The 21,927-nt window shown below is 44.1% G+C and overlaps 1 protein-coding gene across 3 annotated transcripts in view; it reads right to left on the reverse strand.

Annotated features, from left to right (window-relative positions):
* The window catches only part of Shroom2 (shroom family member 2), a 197,769-nt gene that overhangs the window by 21,448 nt on the left and 154,394 nt on the right, over positions 1–21,927 (reverse strand). Inside the window, exon 1 of one of the 3 annotated variants that reach the window (XM_045140090.1) lies at positions 13,637–13,686. The exons of the other annotated variants lie outside the window; for them this stretch is intronic. The gene's annotated coding sequence lies outside the window, so the exon portion shown is untranslated. Of the gene's footprint in view, positions 1–13,636; positions 13,687–21,927 lie in introns of those variants that run through there. 3 annotated transcript variants of the gene reach the window in all.

The following is a 21,927-nucleotide window of genomic DNA, read 5'->3' on the forward strand; positions in this document are numbered from 1 at the left end:
GTTTTTTGAGGTAGGGTTTCACTCTAGCCCAGGCTGACCTGGAATTCACCATGTAGTCTCAGGCTGGCCTTGAACTCATGGAAGTCTTCTTACCTTTGCTTCCTGAGTGCTGGGCTAAAGGCATGCACCACCATGCGTGGCTCTCTTTATACTTTTTTATTTTGAGAATTGTCCAGGCTGGCCTTGAACCATTATGTAACTCAGGCAGGCCTTACACTTGCAATTTTCCTGCTTCAGCCTCCCTAGTGTTAGGTCAGGACAAACAGGAGTTACAGCAGGAGGGCGACAGAGAAGTGAGTCATCCACATTCCTCAAGAATTTGTCCAGCCATTCTCCCTCCCCTGCCCAACAAGCCTCCAAGTCTAGATTTACTTATCTCTCACTGGTCACTTCTGGTCTCACTCTATGGCTAATGTAAAGAACAAAGAAATTCCTTCCCTTCCTCACCTTCCCCCAAGTGAAGAGCCTATAAAGCCCACTATCTGTAACCCCAAGCTGACCGTTTCACTCTTGAGAGTCAGTCCTGGCAGCTCGTGCCCCCCTCCCCCGCCAATAAAACTTCCATCTTTGCCTCATAGTGGTCTCCGTGGTCCTTGGTCATTCCTGAACCTTATACCTAGTAGCTATGATTATAGGCCTGTGCCACCAGGCTTGACCCTGCTTTATAAACTTTTCTTTTTTTAAAGATAAAAGGTCAGTGTCACATGTCTATAATTCCAGTGTATAGGAGATGGAGATAGGAGAAGCAGGAGTTCAGAGTCATCCTTGATAACACAGGGAGTTCCAGACTACCTTGAGCTACATGATACCCTGGGAGAGGAGAGGAGAGAGGGCGGTAAGGGGGGAGGAAGGGAGAGGGAGGTGGGAGAGGGTTGGGGATGTGGCTCAGTATAGAGTGTTGTGCTTGCCTAGTATTCACAAAGCCCTGCTTTCAACCTTTAGTACTGAATAAATAGGGCCACCAGCCAGTAGTGTCACACTGGGATTATTATCTCTGTACTCAGGAGATTAGAGGCAGCAAGATCAGAAATTCAAGGTCATCGGGAGTTAAAGAGATCAGCCTGGGCTACATGAGTTCCTTTAAAAAAAAAAAAAGAGAGAGAGAGCGAGAAAGAGAGCCCCTGTGAAAGGAAAAGGGGGAAAAAGTGATTTCAGGTGCATACAGAATAAACAAGGCAATAAAATGACACGCCCCCCCCTAAGGTAGCTGAAGCTGAATGCTCTTGCTTTTTTAACCCAAAGGAGGGTTAAAAAGGCAGGAGCATTCCAGCTACAGGTAATTATTCAGGCCGAGTAGGTTGTTCTTTCTTATGCAAAACATGCTAATGATGTGTTACCATGGAGAGCTGCATTTCACAGAAAGGAGACAGATGGTATGTTACATGCAGCAGAGGTGCCAAAGACTTGCAAGGTACAGCCTTCCTCACAGGCTTCAGGTTCTACCACTGCACGGACAAGGCTGTCTGGAATGGGGCTCCCTAACCTAACAAAACTCATCTGAAGAGAGCAAGCACAAATCAAGGCCCAACTTAAATGTACTATCATATGATTGGCAGGAGGTAAGCTCCAAGAGGAGCTGACCAGCTCAGACTACATTTGACTGGTGATCAAGATATATAGACAGAGGGCTGGAGGGATGGCATAGTGGTTAAGGTGTTTGCCTGTAAAGCCAAAGAACCCAGGTTCAATTCCCCAGGACCCACATTAGCTAGATGCACAAGGGGCACAAGAGTCTGGAGTTCGTTTGCAGTGGCTGGAAGCCCTGGCACACCCATTCTCTCTCTCCCCCTCTTTCTCTGTCAAATAAAAAAAAATAAAATATTAAAAAAAAAGATATAGACAGAGCAGTGCATGAGGGGTGGGGAGATGACTCATCGGGTTGAAGGCACTTGTCTGCTTAAAGGTTTGCAATGCCAGCCAGCTAGGTTAAATTTCCCAGCAGCTGCATAAAGCCAGACACAAAAAAATGATGCATGTGTCTGGCATTTGCAGTGGTAAGAGACCCAGCACTCAGCAACCTCACAGGTAGTAGGGCCTGGGCTGTTTTCTCCAGTGCCTGGAAGGCAACTTTTTGTTAGGTTTATTCATTGATCATGGACAAACACCCACACCCACACATAGAATTAAAAAAAAAAAAAAAAGATAGTGATGGTGGTTAACTCCAGATCAGGGTCTCTATTGAACTTTTCAACTTCAAGTACACCATGCATTTTCTTGCATCTTATACATCTATTTATTACAGACTGAATTCTAGGTAGAATGGGCCTCGGAGAACACACCCTTTCCTGGAAGTGCCCATCCTTGAGGAGGCTCAGTGGAAGTAAATGACAGGTAGAAGAGAAATATAAGCCCTATGCCTGCCTTGATCAGGGCCTTTGCTGGTTGGCTTGCCCCCTTTTTCTAAAGAATGTATGCAAGCCTCAAACTTGGCCAGCCAGGCCAAATGAGTCAATGGGTGCAATAGCGGCATGTCTGTTATGTGGGAAACCAATTGCTCTCTAATTGTACTGGAGGCCCACTACATGGGAGGAAATACATGCCTGATACTGAAAACAGTGACAGGAGAAGTCATGAGCCCTAGAGGTATAATATCTGCCGGTTTCTGGCTCAATGCATATACTGTACTCACCAAACTGCCTGGTAAGCACTTCTCTTCATGTTCATACCCATATCTTAATGCTACTCTCACTTTTGGTTAGAGAAGCTTCTCTTTTCAGATGGCAATGGCCTTGGGATGACTCAGAAGGCACCACAGTGCTGAGAAGAAGTGACAGAGGAGTGCTCAACACTGCAATATCTCTATCACACCTTCCAAGGTTCAGGGTCCATTGTGGAAAAGGTGGTAGAAAGAATGTAAGAGCCAAAGGAAGGGTAGGGGACTACTTCGAATGCACTCCTTACAAGGCACTTACAATGAACTCTTCCAGACACAAAATGGCCTGGATATCCATGACCTTGTAGTGCCTGACACTACCTACACAAGACCATCATAATAGGAGGAAAAGATAATTATAAGGTTTGGGAGTGACCAAGACCATGCAAACCACTCTGAGGCAAATATGAAAGCTTTTATTCGGGGAAAAGCACAAGCTGCCATGGCTGGCTCACAAGAGAGGAACACAGCCAACTTGAATTTTCAGGTCGTGGGCTTTAGAGGGCTTTTTCAGTTGGGGGAAGGAGAAAGAACTCGTTTGATAAGTTGAACAGAAAAGTTCCTTTAGGAGAGATAATTACATGAGCCATTTAAAATAGCTAGGGTGTGACACCAGAACAGTGACCATGTGACTCAGGAGACAAGGGGGCAGGAAACCATGACCTGGAGCATTGTTAGGCAAGGAGGGGATAGTCACCAGGTGGTTTCTTGAGGAATGTGGATAACCTACTTCCTTATGCCTCTGTCACCATTCTGCTGACCATGATGACTCTATCTTGGGAACCTGTCCCGACTTAACAATGATGACATCAAAAATAAGAGAGAAAGCAGGGCGTGGTGGCACTCGCCTTTAATCCCAGCACCTGGGAGGCAGAGGTAGGAGGATGGCCGTGAGTTCGAGGCCACCCTGAGACTACACAGTGAATTCCAGGTCAGCCTGGGCTACAGTGAGACACTACCTTGAAAAACCAAAAAAATAAAAAATAAAAGAGAAATTGATTGAGAGGGGAAGTGGATATGATGGAGAGCAGAGTTACAAAGGAGAATGTGTGGTGGGGGGAGGAATTATCATGGTTCATTGTCTACAAGTATGGAAGCTGTCAATAAAAAAATAAAAAAAGAAATATGAGAAAAAAATAAAGACTATATTTATTATTACTTCCTCTAAATAAACTGCTAACTGTTTGCTCTATCACTGTGTCCTGAGTTCTCTTTCGAGAACACAAGAATCCAGAATGCCATTACGGTCAAGATAAGAGAAAATCAGAAACCACCCCATAACCCTCTTATGGAATATAAGCCAGAGTTAGGGGAGAAAATGTCAAATGATCTTAAAATCCCATGAACATCATTATTATCCTTATTGACATTTTGGTTCTGCTCTGGAGACAGCCCAGGACACAGCAGGAGGTTCTGCTTATAAGGGTGGCTGTCTAGAAATAAAACTCCCATCTGTTCACCATGGTCACTGAAAACTGGGTTCAATGCCCCGGTCGCTCTGTTTTCTGCTCCCTACAGCTACATCTTTGGCCATGATGACAGGTCTTCAGACATGCCAGCCTTGCCCCAACTCCAGGTCCTGCCACATGGAACTCTGAGATGACCTTACAGTTGCCTTTACTTCAAACTCTTTCCCTGGACCATTTTCTCCACTGCCTGGAAGACAATTACTAGTTAGGTTTATTTACTGCTCATATAATGCCTTTGCTTAGCACCCATTAGATATGCAAATATTGTTTTTATTTTTTTACTGACAACTTCCATAATTATAGAGAATAAACCATGATAATTCCCTCTCCCCCTCACTTTTCCCTTCACATCTCTACTCCCCATCATATCCCCTGCCCCTCTCAATCAGTTTTTCTTTTATTTTGATGTCATCATCTTTTCCTGCTATTGTACGGGTCTTGTGTAGGTAGTACCAGGTACTGTGAAGTCCTGGATATCCAGACCATTTTGTGTTTGGAAGAGTGCATTGTAAGGAGGCCTAGCCTTACTTTGGCTCTTATATTCTTCCCACCACCTCTTCTGCAATGGATGCTGAGCCTTAGAAGGTGTGATAGACATGTTTCAGTGATGGGCACTCCTGTCACTTTTTCTCAGCACTATGTTGTCTTTTGAGTCATCCCAGGTCACCGCCATCTGAAAAGAGAAGCTTCTCTAACCAAAAGTGAGACTATTGTACCCAATGGCTCGTTTGGCCTGACTGGCCCAACTTAAGGCTTGCAGTGTCCTCTGTTGAGTATCTCTCTCCCATTGAAGTGCATGCAATGTAGCTTTTTCCAGATTTCTGTCAGCTGGTTTTTCAAGATAGGGTTTCACTCTATCCCAGGCTAACCTGGAATTCACTATGTAGTCTCAGGGTAGCCTCAAACTCATTGTGATATGATATGATCCTCCTACCTCTGCCTCCCAAGTGCTGTATTTTCTGTAGCATACTGTCAAGAATAGCAACAGGCAGGGCATGGTGGCACACACCTTTAATCCCAGTACTTGGGAGGCAGAGGTAGGAGGATCGCTGTAAGTTCGAGGCCACCCTGATACTACATAGCGAATTTCAGGTCAGCCTGAGCTAGAGTGAAAGCCTACCTCAAAAACAAAACAAACAAACAAAAAAGAATAGCAATGGACAGGACCAGTTCTGTTTTGGGGTGGGCCAAGAATCATACCTGAGAGCTCACTGCTAAAGCTGTTTGCAAAGAGCCATGTTATCTCACAAAATAATGGGAGTTTGAGACCAATGTACCTGTCTTTGAAACAGAGATTCAGACTTGCCATAAGTCACATGTTCTCCTGAATTTATCACATCATCTGGATGGAACTAGTTTAATTGAGCTAGCTAGCACTGTCAAGCTGGGCTAATAAGCCTCCAGGTCTGCCCCTTATGACACACCTCTTCCAGCAAGACTCTACCTTCCAAATTGCCACCAGCAGGAGACTGAATATGAGGCTTAATTGCAGACACCAGGCTATTAGGGACATTCCACATTTAAACTACCACAGTCCATCCCTGTCCCCTATAGACACATGACCATCTCATGATGAAGTGCATTCAGTCCAACTTAAAAAGTCCTCATACCCTTTAACAATCCAAATACCATTCAAACATCTAAAATCTGAAACTCAAAAGAGTTTCTTAGGGCTGTAGGGATTGCTTAGCAGTTAAGGTCTTTGTCTGCAAAGGCAAAGGACTCAGGTTTGATTCCCCAGGACCCATGTAAGCCAGATGCACAAAGTGGTGCATGCATCTGGAGCTCATTTTCAGTGGCTGGAGGCCCTGATGCACCCATTCTCTCTGTCTGCTGTCTCTCTCTCTCTCTCTCTCAAACAAGCAAATAAATAAAAACTTAAAAGAAAATGATTAAAAAATTATCAACAATATTTAAAAAGAGTCTCTTAACTGTAAAATCAAAATGCAAGTTATACTTTCAACACTTAATGGCGCAGAGTACACATACCCATTGCAAAAAGAAGGCACAACAGGAAAAGGCTGGACTAAGGCAAAATAGAAAACCAGTAGGACAAACATCAAATCCTGCAGCTTTGTGTCCAATATCTGGGACTAGCGATGCAATGCTTGAAAAGGCTTGAGTAGCTCCACCCCTCCAGCTGGGCTGCTCAGAGAAGGAGGGGAGAAATCCATCCTGAGCCAGCCGCTCTTCTTGGCAGCTGTCCCATAGTCCTGGCATTTCAGAAATCCCATGGCTCATCTTCATGGTTCCATGCCATGGCTTCATAGGGCCTCTATGCAAGGATTTCACCACTGCCCCACATCATCCAGTAGCAATCTCCAAAAAATCATGCTGCAAATTCAATGAGCCTCTCTCTTTGCTGCATTTGTCATACTTCCAAAACCAGTACCAGATGAGCTGCCATTTTTATTTTAAGGCAGGAAGGATTTATTTTTATTTTTATTTTTTGGTTTTTCGAGATAGGGATTTACTCTAGCCCAGGCTGACCTGGAATTCACTGTGTAGTCTCAGCATCACCTCAAACTCACAGCGACCCTCCTACCTCTGCCTCCCAAGTGCTGGGACTAAAGGCATGCACCACCACACCTGGCTATGGAAGTGTTTATTTTGACTTACATTTCCAGGGGATACAATTCAAATTTGTTATTTCAGGAGGAATAAACTGACTTCTATTGTCTCACTGGCACAATCTCAATGGTGGTAATCTCTCAAACAACTGCAGATGTACTGGGCTGCAGTCTCTGGCCGGGAACTTTTTTTTTCTGTGCCAACTTTATATATTTTATATCTTTCGCTGCTTTTCCTGCCAAACGATACCTTTAAACTAAACTTTGCTCATGTTCTCAGGACGTGGGCAGAGCAAAGCCAAAATATCAATGAACTGCCTTTAGCTCAGTTCCAACAAAGTCCCCCCCCCACCCTCAAACCTCATAAAGCAAGTATCCACAGTTCATGCTTCTCTCAAACTCTCAGCAGAATGGCCCATCAAGGGCTGCTTAGAGTACTGAAAAGCTCCTCTGATAACATTTCAAGTCCGTCCATATTCCTCCAACAAATCAATTCCAAAAGACCAAAACAAAAAGCAGACCAAAAAAACCCACAAAAAATGACATAGGCATATTACAACCATGGGCACTCTTGGCACCAATTTTCTTGTTGCTGGGACAAAACACCCGACCACAAGCAACTGTTGGGAGGAAAGCATTTATTTCGGCTTACGGTCTTGAGGGAAAGCTTCATTATGGCACAGAAAGCATGGAGGAGTGGACGGCAGGACATCACATCCTGTCACACACACACATTTGGGTGGCACTAGTCTAGTGCTGGCCAACTGAGCTACTAAACCTCAAGATCATCTCCAGTAACACGCATCCTCTAGCAAGGCTCTACCTTCCAAAATGTCACTAGCTGTGGATTGCGTATGAGGCTTAATTCCTGATACATGAGGCTGTGGGGGACATTTCACACTCAAATTACCACAGCAACCAAAGATGGCTTCAGCCTGGCAGGATGGATACAGTTTATTGTAGGAGTCATGCAACGGGGGAGATGGAACACCCATGCAACTCCTGGTATTCCCATTAGTTCTTTCTATACCCTGGTGGTTCTTAACAGACATTTAACCCCTGTTGAAGCACAGGTAGGAGGCTCTTCTGTCAACATAGCATCCCATAATTGTGAAATGCAGTGGGAAATGGACCGTGGAGTAAGGTATCAAAGCCTAAGAGAGGTGATCAACTAACCAACTAATGAGGAATCAGAGCTCATCAGAAACATTTAAATAGCATGAATGCCCAAGGATGGCACCAGCTACTCACTTCCTAGAAATGACAATTTATCATTGGATTTCCCAGAGCACAAACAGCTGTCTGATTCTCTTCTGAATACCTTCTTTTCAGGCTTGGCAACAATAGGATGAATATCCTTTATTTGAAATTCTTGGGGACAAAAGCATTTTGAATTTGTGGATTTTTTTTTTTTAGAAAGACTGCATATATATAAAATGAGATAATGAATGGGACTAGTGGTTTGATTCAGGTGTCTCCCATAAACTTAGGTGTTCTGAACACTAGCTTGTTGGGGGCAGGCTTATGGGTGTTATAGCCAGTTTCCTCATGCCAGTGTGTGGCCCACTCTCCTGTTGTTATTGCCCACCTTATGTTGGCCAGGGGGTGATGTCCACCCTCTGCTCATGCCATCGTTTGCCCCTGCCATTGTGGAGTTCCCCTCGAGCCTGTAAGCCAAAATAAACCTCTTTTTCCCACAAGCTGCTTTTGGTTGGGGGATTTCTACCAGCAATGCGAACCTGACTGCAACAGGACTTAAATCTAAACACAAATGTAAAATGCTAATTCATGCCACACACATATTTATATATGCATTTATATTATATTTTTATAACAGATGGAAACACTAGATCTTTTTGTCAATTTTTATTTATTTCAGAGAGAGAGAGAGAGAGAGAGAGAGAGAGAGAGAGAGAGAGAGAGAGAGAGAATGACAGCATGTGTGCAGAGGCCAGAGGAAGACACTGGGTGTCTTCCTCAATCAATCCACACCTGATTTATTTATTTATTTAATTTTTTCGAGGTAAGGTCTCACTCTAGCCCAGGCTGACTTGGAATTCACTATGTATGTAGTCTCAGGGTGGCCTCGAACTCACGACAATCCTCCCACCTCTGCCTCCCAAGTGCAGGGATTAAAGGTGTGCACCACCACACCGGGCTACACCTTAGTTTTTTGAGACGGTCTTTTACTTGAACCTGGAGCTCACCAATTTGGCTAGACTAGCTGACCAGCAAGCCCCACCGATCCTGTCTCTGTCCTCAGTGCTGAGGTTACACGCATGCACAGCCATTCTTGGCTTGTTTTTTTTTTTTTTTTGGTTTGTTTTGTTTTATGTGGGTGCTGGGAATCGAACTCATTCATGCTTGTGCTGCAAGCACTCTTACCTACTGAATCACCTCCCTAGCCAAATTTGTTTCTTTCTTTTCTTTATTGTTTTTTTGAGGTAGGGTTTCACTCTAGCCCAGGCTGACCTGGAATTTACTGTGTAGTCTGAGGCTGGCCTAGCATTCACAGCAATCCTCCTGCCTCTGCCTCCAAAGTGCTAGGATTGAAGGCATGCACCACCACGCCTGGCTTTTTTGTTTTGTTTTCTGAGACAGGCTTTTGCTATGTACCCAAGATTGGCCTCAAACTTGCTAGGTAGTCCAGGAAGACCTCAAACTCAATATTCTCTTGCCCGAGTTTTCTGAGTAGCTGAGTTACAGGTGTGCACTTATCATGCCCAATCTTGAATTTTTTCTGTCTTCCCAATATCCTTTAGGAAGAACACAATACCAGAAGTGCCCTGAATTTGGTTAGGTAGCTACTAAAATGCCTCTGTTAAAAGCTTTTCTCTCTATACCATCCCCAAACAAGCTCTCTCAGCTGTGTTTTCTCATGCCATGAGGGAGAAGCAATAACTTTAGAAAACCGGATGAATTTTATTCCTCCAGTGTCACCACAGATGGATAAAAAGGTTTGCAGCTTCCTTGGGATTTTACTTTGCCTTGCAGGGGCTCTGATGCTGAAAGGTAATACAGCTGAATTACATAGACTGATAAGTCATTTGTAGTTAAACAGGTAGGAACAGATTAAAAGGGAAATTCCACTTACAGATAATCCACAGACAAATTAACAGGCACTGACTTTTTAAGAGATTAGCATGTAGTAGTGAAAGAAAAAAAAAAAAGCAAAAGCCTAGATTTGGAGATTATAACCCATGACAGCCTCTTAAAGCTTCCCAGTGGAATTATGCTTTGACAACATAGGTTCTGAAATTCAATTGTGAGGCCCCTCTCATTTCTGGGTTCCATCACTTCATACTTGGTCTCAGGTCTAACACACAGAACTGAGCTTTGTAAAACTTAATTCAAAAGCCAGGCCAGGATGGAGGGTCAAAAAGTGAGACATGGGCTGGAGAGGCAGCTTACTGGTTAAGGCGCTTGCCTGAGAAGCCTAAGGACCCAGGTTTGATTTCCCAGTACCCACGTGAGCAAGATGCACAAAGTGGTGCATGTGTCTGGAGTTTGTTTGCAGTGGCTAGAGGCCCTGGCACACCCATTCTCTCTCTATCTGCCTCTTTTTCTCTCTCAAATGTAAATATAAATATATATGTTTTAAAGTGTGAGACATCCCTACAAGTATAGTTCAAAATCAGCCTTCCATGTAATTTGGATGTCAAACAATCACTGGGAATCAGCTTTATAAAACCTTCCCTCTACATTCTTTCCTTCCTACTTTTCTTTTTTTCTCCTCCTTTTCTACCCACTACTTTTGGATATTGAAAGGTATTTTCTGAGCTGGGTGTGGTGGCACACGCCTTTAATCCCAGCACTCAGGAGGCAGAGGTAGAAGGATCACCATGAGTTCGAGGCCACCCTGAGACTACATAATGAATTCCAGGTCAGCTTGGGCTAGAGTAAAAGCCTACCTTGAAAAACGAAAACAAACAAACAAAAAAAAAGAATGAAAGGTATTTTCTGGGCATGTCAGTCCTTGGCTTGGCATGTCCCTTAAATAAACATTATCTGCAAAAACGGTGAAACTGAGTTCTTCCTGGCACAAAGCCTGGAGGGCCCTACCCATCTTCTGTTCCTCCAGACAGAAGGGCTTCCTGAGCCATTCAAATGGACTGCCTTCAAAAGGCAGTCTGTGAAGTGCCACTGCTCTTCAAGTCACTAAAAGGAGCCCTGGGAAGTTACAAAGTACAGCTTTGCAAAGCTCATCACACCCTCCTCCATCAAGTACACAGAACAATCTTCTGCCCCTTTTCTAGCATTCTCTAAGTCCTTCATAGAGCTGGGCAAAATGAGCAATCATACACACACTTGGATTTTTTGTTTTTGTTCGTTTCTTCTTTTGCAGTACAGGGTCTCAAACAGGTGAGGCAAACGGCCACTACGCCATATTCACAGCCCATTTTTTATTCTGACACAGTCTAAGTTGCCCAGGTACCACGCCCAGCTCTCACACTAGATTTTTAAATCCTTAATGTGGCATTCCCCTTTCAAAGAAAATTGAGATAAATTCCCAGTGCTCCCCAGTTTTATAAATGAAGCTTTATCAGAAAATATTATTCTAGAACAACTCGATTCTAGTGAATGAAGACCTGCCCCAAGATGCTGTGAGACCTATGAAAAAAGGCAGACTGTACAGAGTGCACCTTATTGGAAGACTTACTAATGAAAATATGGTCATGTGCCACCATTCTTGGCTATAGAAGTCCCCTATATTCTTATTTTCTTTTCAAGGTAGGGTCTCACTCTAGCCCAGGCTGATCTGGAATTCACTATGTAGTCTCAGGGTGGACTTGAACTCATGGCCATGATCCTTCTACCTCTGCCTCCCGAGTGCTGCGATTAAAGGTATGTGCCATCACACCTGGCAATTCTATTTTTAAAAATAATTTATTTATCTTAAGCAGAGAGAGAGAGAGAGAGAGAGGGTGGGGGAGAGAGAGAGAGAGAGAAGAGAGACAGGAGGGGGGGTGCACTAGGGCCTACACACAGGCTGAGTAGCACAAGGGTCCTGTCCTCCTGCCCGGTTGGTCTGTGTGTGAACCCCCAACCCTGGGTTCCCAGAATGAAATCCCACCTCACTGCATAGTCAGTACACTGGAGATGGGGTAAAAACGTTAATAAAAGATCAGCTTTGGGGCTCAGTGATAGAGAATTTGCCTAGCATGTCTAAGGCCCTGTGTTCGATCCATAGTACTGTAAAACCAGATTGAATGAATGAAAAAGAAAATAAGTTAGTTTTAGCATTTTGTATCAGTTCCACATTGGAGCTATAATTGTCTATAGGACCTTTTCCTCCTTAGTTACCAGGAACCTATCACTCTGAAAATGAGTCACTGTATCCAGGGCTTGCCATTAACTAGCTGGGAGAACAGTTACACCAAAACTGCTTCACTGTAAAAAGAACATGGTATCTGCTTTGTGAGATACACGAGATATGTGTGAAAATGCATCACAAATTCACAGGTACTTAAAGACTTTTATTTATTTTTAATTAATTAATTTGTGGGGGTACTGTAGGTTGAACCGAGGCCCTGGTGCCTGTTTAGCAACTGCTATATCACTGAGCTATATTCCTAGCCCTGCAAAGACCTTTTTTTTAAAAGGTGAAAAACGAACTCCCGGGTCTCTTCAGACATCCAGGGATGTCAACAACTTCACCAATGATCCGATTGCTAACCTGCTCTAGGAAAAGCGAGCTACAAACCCTGAGTGACCAAGAGCACAGAAAGATAGGTAGACACAAAAGACCAGGTGCTGCCTATGGCTCCCCAACCCTGATATTCACATATATGCATAGACATATATACTTTATATGCATACATACACACAAATGAGTAACAAGGAGTTATACAAAAGGACTACAAATGGCCACTTAAAACATTACCTTCTCCAACCCCCAAAATCCAAAGGCAGATTTTGGAGGAGTGGCTAGTCTGTGTCAAACATGCAGCAGTTAACGGACATTGACTAGAGTCATTTGTCACTGCAGCTGGGTGATAGAAGCCTTCTGCAATCCCTCTGCTTAACACACAAGTGTATGATTATTTCTAGAACTCTGCAAAATAAAATGCCTTTGTATATGCCTGAATGAGAATTTCTCTGCAAAGTTTTTCCTTAGGTGGGAGCGAGGGGGAAAAAAGAGAGAGAATATAAATTTCCCTTACTATACATGAACTATAAAAGGAAGTATGTCCCCTTTTTCTAACACCGATGCAATGATACATTGTGCCCAAATAAACATGAAAAATACTTGTATATATTTTGTATGGAAAATATACTAACCATTTGTCTGATCTGTATCAAATCTTCAGTATTTTTCTATGACATATTAAAATATTTTTCATTCATCTTATAAACCTTAAGACAGTTGGCAGGTAGCAAGCTATTTAGTTAGAAATGCTATCAGAATTCTGAGAACCTTTCTTCAATCCACTTTTCTGTTTTGGCTTCTGTACTCACACCATCAATGCCTTAGCATGCAATTCAAGATGACACCTGCTCCCATGAGTCTGTGGACACAGACCCAGACTGTGTGTGCATGTGTGCACAGAGATCTCTATGCAGCAATTGCCCTGTGCGAATGGCATACCCTTTGTAGGCACACACAAAAGCTTCCTTTCCCGCAGCAAAGGCAAGTCAGTCCTTGAGCAATATGGCCAAAAATAATAACCTGCTTTTTAAATCACAACATAAAAGGCAAAATCGACAAGGTAAGCACGTGTACAGCTACACATTTAAAGAAATGGCACTACCACAATCACACCAATGAACAAAATGCAAAAACTTAAAATGCTAAGAGCCACAGCCACTCCATTTTCTTGTGGGTATTTTCACTGCAATTAGCAAGCTATGTGTGCAAGTATCCATGAACCATCCTCACAACCGAGTGTGCACGCATGATTTTCCTGCTTCGGTGCCTTTGCATGTGGATGCGTGTGACTCACCGTCTCCTTTCAGTATCCCCAGTCAACGGCTCAGGAGTGAGAATGCCTGCATCTTACTGTCAATGAGAAAGAAAAGGCAATGCAGACTGGTCTTCCTGGGAATCCAATGTCCTTGAGCCAGCCCCTCCAGGTCACCCGTGTGCAGAAGTCACATGGAGCAATGGTTTCATGCAGCCAGGGCGAGCAGTCCCACCTGTGAGTGTGAGGGTGACGGCACCGCGGTTTCCCGTTCCAGTGTGCTTTTAGTCAGCTGTGCAAGGCAAAGCTGCAAAACCTGCACGCACTGCCAAGCACGCATGCAGCACAGACAAGCGTGTCCACACATGCGTCTGCACTGCTCCAGCTGCAGTCTACCCCCGGTTCACATGAGTTTTCGTCTTGAGGTAGAACAATAAACAAGATTGTTTGCAGATCTTGCCAGATCTGACCCACGCTGAACAACCTGTCCTTCAAAGCAGCAGAACAAAAGAGGCATATTGGGAGCTACACCCTCCTCCCCAACAAGTAAGGGGGATTTTTCACGAGTCTCCTTTGGGATGAGGTGCCCCCAGAAGGAGCACCGGGTCTCTTACCTGCTGCTCCCTGCTTGCTGCTAAGAATCACTGCTCAGCCAGCCCGGAAGGCAGCTAGATGCTTCGGGGATCCCCAGCCCGCCTCTGCAACAGCACCACCCCACTGCCTGCAGCACCACGGAGTCACGAAGGCAGGCTGGCAACAGCTGGAGTGTTAGAGCCTGCTGCCTTATGATGCACACGTCGACGCAGGCTCCGCCAACTCAAGTCAGAGCCAGCGACGGCTAGCTTTAGGGAATGGCCCCAACGCTTCCATGTTTAAGCCCCAAGAGGCTTTTTCTTTTACCAGCCCCCCATAAGGCATGTGTAGGTCCTCCTCTTTGTACTTTAAAAAATAGGAAATGTAAAAAAGTATCAATGTCATACAGCTTTGGCTATTTAAGAACTCCTGGTAACACTATCACAGGTAAAATACTTGGTCCAACTTCATAACCACAATAAAGTTAAAGACATTCAATGGCCTGTTTTATGTCTATGTTGATTACACACTCATTAGGAATGTAATCTGTCAACCAAACAACCAAGTGTTCCGGAACTTTTCCTGTGTTTAAGGGCACTAGGGAGAGAAGACAAAGCATCCAGGCTGACCCCGACTCACCCAATTCATCCCAGCACAATGAGCTGTATTTAAAATCCCCATGCCCCACCTCCACTCCTAGCACAGCCCCTGACCTCAGTGCCACAGGGCAGTAGCTCCCCACAGCCCCTTCCGACGTGGACAGCTCCCAGACTCTGAATCCTGGGCTTGGCTATGCTACCACGACTCACTTGCTCTTTCCAACCTGCCTCCACCCAGCTCTTCTCAATGCACAACAAGATTTCACACACGCACTCATGTCACCAGATGCTACTTTACAGCTCAGGGAGTCCCGTCTATGCCTCCCCAGCGCTGGGATTACAGACACATGCCACCATGCTCTACATGTTACATGGATGCTGAGGATCCAAACTGAGGCATTCAGGATTGCATAGCAAGCTCTTTACCCATTGAGCCATTTTGCCAGCCCAGTACCTCCTTTTTTGTTATTAGCATATGTTTATTTGATAGGTTTCATTGTATTTTCATATGTGTGTATATCATGCACTTTGTTAATATTCATACCCCCATTACCTTCTCCTATTCTCCTTCCACAGGTCCCCTTACAAAGAGCACTCCTTCTACTTTCATGTCATAGCATATATACATATGTTTTAAGGTAAATTCCACATATGAGAGAAAACATGCAATATTTGTCTTTCTTAGTATGGCTTATCTTGTGTAACATGATGACCCCGTTTCATCTATTTTTAGGCAAGTGACATTTTTTTTTCTTCTTGATTGCTGAATAAAACTCCATTTTGTATATACAATGTTTTATTTTTTAATATACATTATTTGTATTTATTTGAGGGGGGAGAATGGGCACACCAGGGCTTCTAGCCAGTGAAAATTTTAGTTGCATGCACCACCTTATGCATCTGGCTTACGTAGGTACGGGGGAATCAAACCTGGGTCCTTAGGCTCCATAGGCAAGCACCTTAACCACTAAGCAATCTCTCTCCAGCCCTGACATTTTATTTTTTAAAAATGTATTTGTAGGGCTGGAGAGATGGCTTAGCGGTTAAGCGCTTGCCTGTGAAGCCTAAGGACCCCAGTTCGAGGCTCGGTTCCCCAGGTCCCACGTTAGCCAGATGCACAAGGGGGCGCACGCGTCTGGAGTTCATTTGCAGAGGCTGGAAGCCCTGGAGCGCCCATTCTCTCTCTCTCCCTCTATCTGTCTTTCTCTCTGTGTCTGTCACTCTCAAATAATAAATGAAAAAATGTAAAAAAAAAATGTACTTGTAAGCCAGGCGTGGTGGCACATGCCTTTAATCCCAGCACTCAGGAGGCGGAGGTAGGAGGATCACCACGAGTTCAAGGCCACCCTGAGAGTACATAGTGAATTCCAGGTCAGCAAGAACTAGTGAGACCCTACCTCGAAAAACAAAAACAAAACAAAAAAAAGTACTCGTGTGTGCGTATGCACACGTGTGGGCATGAACACAAGTATGTGTAGTGCTTGTGCCACTTTTTGCACCTGGCTTTATGTTGGTACTGGGGAATTGGACCTGGGCTAGCACGCTTTGCAAGCAAATGCCTTGTGTCCCTGAGCCATCTCCCTAACTTTACTATATTTTCTTTAACCACTTATCTGTTGACAGATAGCTAATTCTGATTCCATAACTTGCCTATCGTGAATACTACCACAATGAACATGGATGTGCAGGTATCTGTGGTAGGTTGACTTGGATTTAAATGACTAAGTATTTAAAATAAATCTATGGGGGCTGGAGAGACGGCTTAGCGGTTAAGCGCTTGCCTGTGAAGCCTAAGGACCCCGGTTCGAGGCTCGGTTCCCCAGGACCCACATTAGCCAGATGCACAAGGGGGTGCACGCGTCTGGAGTTCGTTTACAGTGGCTGGAGGCCCTGGCGCGCCCATTCTCTCTCTCACTCTATTTCTCCCTCTATCTGTCTTTCTCTCTGTGTCTGTCGCTCTCCAATAAATAAATAAAAAATGAACAAAAATATTTAAAAAAAAATAAATCTATGGGGCTAGAAAGATGGCTTAGTGGTTAAGGCACTTGCCTGTAAAGCCTAATGTCCCAGGTTCAATTCTCCAGGTCCCATGTAAGCCAGATGTACAAGGGTGGCACATGCGTGTAGAGTTTGTTTGCATTGGCTAGAGGCCCTGGCATGCCCATTCTCTCTCCCCTCTGTCTCAAATAAATAAATAAGTAAATTTATTTATTTTTTAAAAAGCCAGAGAGGTGGTATACACCTTTAATCCCAGCACTTGGAAAGCAGAGGTAGGAGGATTGTCATGAGTTCAAGGCCACCCTGAAGCTGAATTCCAGGTCAGCCTGAGCTAGAGTGAAACCCTACCTCGTAAAGCAAAACAAAACAAAACAAAAAAGACTTTAAAAAAATTGTGGGTGCTGAGGAGATGGCTCAGCAATTAAAGAGTGCTTATGTGCAAGCATGAGGGCCTGAAACTGCCTGAGTTTAATTCCCCAGCAACCAGGTAAAATAGCTGGATGAAGCTATACATGCTTATGACCCCAGTTCTGTGGGGAACAGAGACCACAGAATTGCTGGGGCTCTCAAAAACTGAAGCTCTGAACTTGATTACCCACCAGAGGTTAATGGTAAGACCCTACTGCTGAAGACAGCATATGCTGTTGGCAAGAACCATGGAGAGATCTGGTTGGAATCCAGAAGAGACGGTTAGCCCACCTAGTGCTGGAAGGTGCTACATGAGCTACCAGGAGAAAGTGGCCAACATCTGCCTAGGTAACCTGATGTAATCACATTGAAAAGCACAATGAGGATTTGAACCTGTATCTTTGAATGCAAAACACATGCTATTTCTAGTGTTTTTCAGGTGAGGCAGGAGGATGGAAAGTTTTAGGGTAGCCCTTTAGGCCAGACAGTGAAACTCTCAAAAGCAAACAAACAAAATCCTAGCCTCAGAGGCATGGCAGTTGGGAGATGAGTAATTCAGGATGGCGGACCCCTCACTAGTGGGATTAGTGTTCTTATAAAGGAGACCTCAGAATTCCCTGCTCCTTCTACCCTTTGGGGACACAGGGAAAAAATGTTCACTTATCATCCAGAAAGCCAGCACCTCACCACACACCAGATCTATTAGTGCCTCCAAAACTGAAAGAAATAAGTATCTGGCTTATAAGCCATCTAGCCTAAAGTATTTTGTCACAGAAGTTTGAATAAACTAGGAGAGACAATTTCTCCAATTTTCCTTGGTTTTGGACCTCTTAACACTTTGAGGAAGATTTTTTTCAGGTACCTGAACACATTCTACATGTGATTTTTCTCTTTTATAATTAGACTAGGGCTATAAATAAAAGACCACAGAGGTGAAAGACCATTATGACTATCATCATGATCCTAAGGGCACACTTGATTGTGTGGGGGAGCTAATGAATGTGAGCTTTCTCCACTGTAATTTTACCTCTTTGGAAAGATGTTACTATCACTGAAGTAGTCACACACCATATCCTTAAGCGTAGGTGTGTTATATAATTTTGTATTGCTGCAACAAAACACCTGAGACAAACTTAAAGTGGCAAGGGTTTCTTTTGGCTCATGTTTCAAAGGTTTCAGTTCAGTCAGCTGATTCTATTGCTTGAACCTAACTAAGGTGAGGCAGAATAACAGTGTTGGGAATGTATAGCAGAGCAAAGCTTTTCACCTCAGGGCAGGAGAAGTAGGGGGAAGAAGAGGTTGAGGACAAGATATGTCCTTCAGGGACATACCTTGGTGACCTATTTTCTCTATGTCTCAGCTCCTCAAGTTTCCATCACCTCCCAATAGGCAATTCAATTATGAACACATAAATGAATTAATCCACTGATGAAGTCAGTGCTCTTATGATCCAGTCACTTCTCTAAAGCCATCAGCTGGCCACCAAACCTTTAGCACATGCCTTTGGAGGACTTTAGATAAAAATCATAATATTGGACTATATATACAGAGTGCCTAGAATTCTTCACTTGCCTATAATACATGCTGTAATTAGTTCAATCATTTCTGTGTATGCTCTGGATTTATTTTATACATTGGGATAGATCCATTATTACTTTAGTTTGTTGCTTAAGATGTTCCAGCTTTGGTCAATATGGGATCTTACCCCTGTGACATGCCCTCATTGTGGGTGCTTTGTTTGTGCAAGTTTCCTCATCTCCTTCCATTCCAGTCTGCTTCAGGCCGGCTCTCATTTGTCATTCCCTGACCAGCCCTCAAGGCTGCTTGGGGTTCTTCTTTGGAATTCAGATCTGGTTGCAGGCTGTGCTTTAGGAATGCATTCTTCAAGGAGATTCGCCATGAACTACTTCTGTATGCTCATGATTCTTGAAGTGAGACCTAACTACCAGCATTTAGAAGATGCTTAAGTCTTCTCAGACTGCAGTATTAATAGGATTAGGACTGTTTTAGTTACCTTCTCATTCCTGGGAAGGAACACCAGTGCAAAAGTAGCTTGGGGCAGCAAAGGGTTTATTTTGGCTTTCAGTCTCGAGGAGAAGCTTCACAATGGCAGGGAGAACATGGTGTGAGCAGAGGCTGGACATCACCTCGGCCACAGCAGGTGGTGAAATCAGGAGGATGAGACCTGGGCATGGGAAAGCACCACCCCAGCCACACACCTCCTCCAGCAAAGCTCCAATTCCCAAACTGCCACCAGTTGGGGACCCATCATTCAGAACACATGACTTTATGGGGACACCCAGAGTTCAAACCACCACAAGACTTTCAAATCATTGTGATAAACTGCATTCAAAATATGCGTTTGTTTGAGATATGGTCTTATTCCACAGTTTAGGCTGGCTTTGAATGACACACATCTTCCTGTCTCCATCTCCCAAGTGCTGGGATTACAGGCAGTGTGATCATACTAGGATTGAACGCTGCAACACAAAACACTTGTACCGTTGAAAAATTCCAGAGATAAAAAAGGAGAATGGGCTGAGGGTGCAGCTCCTGGATAGAGCATTTGCCTAGCATGAACAAGGCCCTGAGTTAGACTAGATTCCCAGCACCAGAACCAGCAATACACATGCACCCCCATTTTATCCTTTACAAAGCTTGTCAACCTTTGGGTTAGACTCAGTGCACAGATCTGTTATATCTAAGATCATTTTAAGAATATATCTTCCTTCCTTCTTTCCTTCTTCCCTCCCTCCCTCCTGTCCTTCCATCCGTCCATCTACCCATCCATCTCATGGGCAAACCCAACCCAGGCCTGTGGATAAAAGCACAAAAACCTTTCAAGATATCAATATAATATTGCTGAAGACTCCACATACTTGGGCTGCAAGGTCACTGAGAAATCCTGCTGGAACTGAGCTGATAACCTCCTCCATGCATACCAGCTGACAGAAAGCTGGAAGAAGCCATTCTACATGCAGTTCAATAGGAGAAAGAGATATCACCAGTGAAGATACTCAACAGTGGACACTGCAAGGCATGTATTTGGCCAACCAGGCCAAATGAGCCAATGGGTGCAAGAGTGGCACGTCTATCATGGTGAAAACCAACTGCCCTCCAAGTGGACTGGAGGCCTGCTCCATGGGAGGGAATACATCCCTGATACTGAAAACTTAAAACAGGGGTGGTCATGAACCCTAGGGGTGTAACGTCTGCTGATGTCTGGATAAATGTATATAGTATGTTTATCAAACTGCCCAGTAAGTACTTCTCTTAATATTCATACCCTTATATTAATGCTATTCTCACTTTGGGTACAGAGTCTTCTCTTTTCAGATGGCAGTGACTTTGGGATGACTCAGAAGGTAACATAGTGCTGGAAAGAAGTGCCTAGAGTACTGAGTAACATCTTGATCACACCTTCCAAGGCTCAGGGTCTAATGCAGAAGAGGTGGCAGAAAGAATATAAGAGCCAAAGGAAGGGTAGGACTCCTTACAACGTGCTCCTCCAGACATAAAATGGCCTGGATATCCATGACCTCACAGTTCCTGACACTACCTACACAAGACCATCATAAGAGGAGGAAAAGATCATGACATCAAAATAAAAGAGAGACTGATTGAGAGGGGGAGGGGGTATGGTGGAGAATGGAATTTCAAAGGGGAAAGTGGGGGGGAGGGTATTATGGGATATTTTTGATAATCATGGAAGATGTTAATAAAAATTGAGAAAAAAAAGATATCAATGTAGAACAAAAGAGAACAGAGCACAAAGACAACATAGTGAGTCCCCATCAGGATAAGAGAGGCTAGCCCCTCCATCTGAAGAGAAGGTACCGAGTGCTTTCATTGTTTGTTTGAGACAGAGTCTCACTCATGTAGCCCAGGCTGGCCTCTCTATGTAACTGAGAATAACCTTGAACTCCTGATCCTCCTGCCGCTACCTCCCAAGTGTTTGGATTACAAGCACGTCCCATCATTCCTGGCTGCCAAGTGTTTCTTACCAGCTGAAAGAGGAGGGGAGGGAGGCTACACAGAAATTCTGCTTGAGGAAGCTTTGCTTCCCTGCCCCATCTAGCAGTTAGATGTCAGAGTTAAGTAGTCATCCACGCTTCTTTCCTGCTTCACTCAGTCACTTTGGCACAGTTCTCACCCGCCCCTTTATTTTTAGTTTTTAAAGGTAAGGTCTCACTCTAGCCCAGGTGGACCTGCAATTCACTATGTAGTCTCAGGATGGCCTTGAACTCACTCATGGTGATCCTCCTACTTCTGCCTCCCAAGTGCTGGGATTAAAGGCATGCTTTACCACACCCGGCTGTCTCACCCTATCTTTGCAAGCTGCCTCCTTCACATTGATGCTCAGGGGATTTATTTCCTTGGTGTCATTTTCCCCACCTAGTCCTAAACTCTGTAGCCCTCAACCTTACAAATCTGCTTTCTAAATACTGTGGAATCACAACATCAAACAAACAAATAAACCTATGGGGCTACCTGTCCTAGCTATGGATTGCTAAGTACATGGGCATAAATACAAGGAGAAAATGAAGATGCAAATTAAGACAAAAAAAAAAAACCCTACTCATCTCTTGTCTATCTTTCTTCTCCCCGAGGCTGTGGTCTTTCACTTCTGGAATGACAGTGCTATATTTAAAAGTACTTCCTGAACAGACAGAAAGAACTCTCTGTCCAGGACCCTGCAGAGCACTGGACTACAGCTTTGTGGAACGCTACTTCTACCTCTGACACAACTCTAAT

Source organism: Jaculus jaculus, chromosome X (assembly GCF_020740685.1).
Source record: "Jaculus jaculus isolate mJacJac1 chromosome X, mJacJac1.mat.Y.cur, whole genome shotgun sequence".
Lineage (NCBI taxonomy): Eukaryota > Metazoa > Chordata > Mammalia > Rodentia > Dipodidae > Jaculus > Jaculus jaculus.